Raw genomic sequence first — 1,591 nt, 5'->3', positions numbered from 1 at the left:
GGTCACGTAAGAATGCAGAGCATTACTGACTAAACTGCATTTTTTTTGCCTTCATTAGAAATATGTGGCCTTAAGGGTTCCTAAACTTTTTAAGTCTTAAGGGGTGAAACAGCAACACCAGTCACATTATTCATTGTTCTTGCAACAAGGGATATTTTGATTAGATTCTTTCACTTGCCCAACCTGCCCCAAGCTTTCAAAGCATTCTATATTAAGCAATTGTTATGTTTTGTTTTCACAGCAGAGATTAGTGATATCCCTGCCACTGAGATCATTGTTTCTATGGCAACAAAATATACATCAGAAAGCAGAGGCTTTCATTTCAGTGCTGTAAAAATAAGCAGAATACCCCAAAAGAAAAGCATGGCTGTTGGAAAAAGTTTTAGATCCACATAATCCACTTCAGATCCACATAATACTCCAGAACAAAAAAGAATCTGCTTATTTCATCAATCACTCCATTGAGTCTTCCTTTCTGAATGACATGTCACAATGGAAACAGTGGCATTAATTTAGGAGCATATATAAGAGGAAGTGTGAAAAGAGAACCATAGTTGGTACATTGCACTGAAACATACTATGGTTGGTTTGGATTTAGTATGATGTAAAGCCCAGTTTTCAATAGAATACAATTAAGTAAGGTGTGAACTCAGTCTGAGTGTATATGTGTGCAAGAGACACTCCCTAGACTTTATCAAAAGTATGAATCAAAATGGAAACAGCAACCATTGAGCTGTAACAAGAGTAACTCCATACACTTAGAATTAGGTTATGAGTTAAGTAGAAAATCACAAGGGAAAATCATTGTAATAATTTAAAACTACTGTTGTGGTTATATGAAAATGATTTTGAATTCCAATTAAATACAAGCACAGGGATTAAACAACTATCATTAATTATAGAAATGACATAATCCAAACTAGTCAATATTGTAATTTCTTGGATATCATGTATGCTAGTATTGGTTTTTATTACATTTAAATCCCGGTGTTACAGTTCAATTTAACATATTACCTTAATGAAAGCATAATTGCTATCTATATATGATGTTGTCCATTTAATGCTTTTTTTTTCAACAGGATTTAAGCATTACCTATTAATATATTCCCATCTCAAAAATACTATTTAATTTTATCTATGTGAATATCTTTCCTCTCTAAAAAGGGAAATAAAGTCCACTCTTATTTTTTTCTCATCATATTAAATGAACATATGAATGGTTTCTGCCTTGAATTTCATTTTATTTATTTTTCACATTTCTGAGCCACCTATGACCCTCAGAGAAATACTCTATGTACAATAAAATCATGTGATTATAACAAACAACATAATGGTAGCAACTATATAACTGTGATATCAATAAAAGGACAATATTTAACATATTTTATAAGTTAATTGGATTATATTTATTTTATGATGCCACACAACACTTTCTGTGTTTAGTAACTGAACAAAGAAAGCATATTAATCTGAAAAATGGAACAGCATGCCAAAATTGACTCAGAACAGAAACCTGTGGATTTCACAGTGGGAAACTGGATCAGTAAATTAAGAACTCACAATGCTGCCATTCTGGTTTCCATTCACTAAA

The sequence above is a fragment of the Pseudonaja textilis genome, chromosome 5, assembly GCF_049901715.1.
Source record: "Pseudonaja textilis isolate UNSWEBS1 chromosome 5, rPseTex1.2, whole genome shotgun sequence".
Classification (NCBI taxonomy): Eukaryota; Metazoa; Chordata; class Lepidosauria; order Squamata; family Elapidae; genus Pseudonaja; species Pseudonaja textilis.
Note: the sequence above shows the minus strand (reverse complement) of the source record.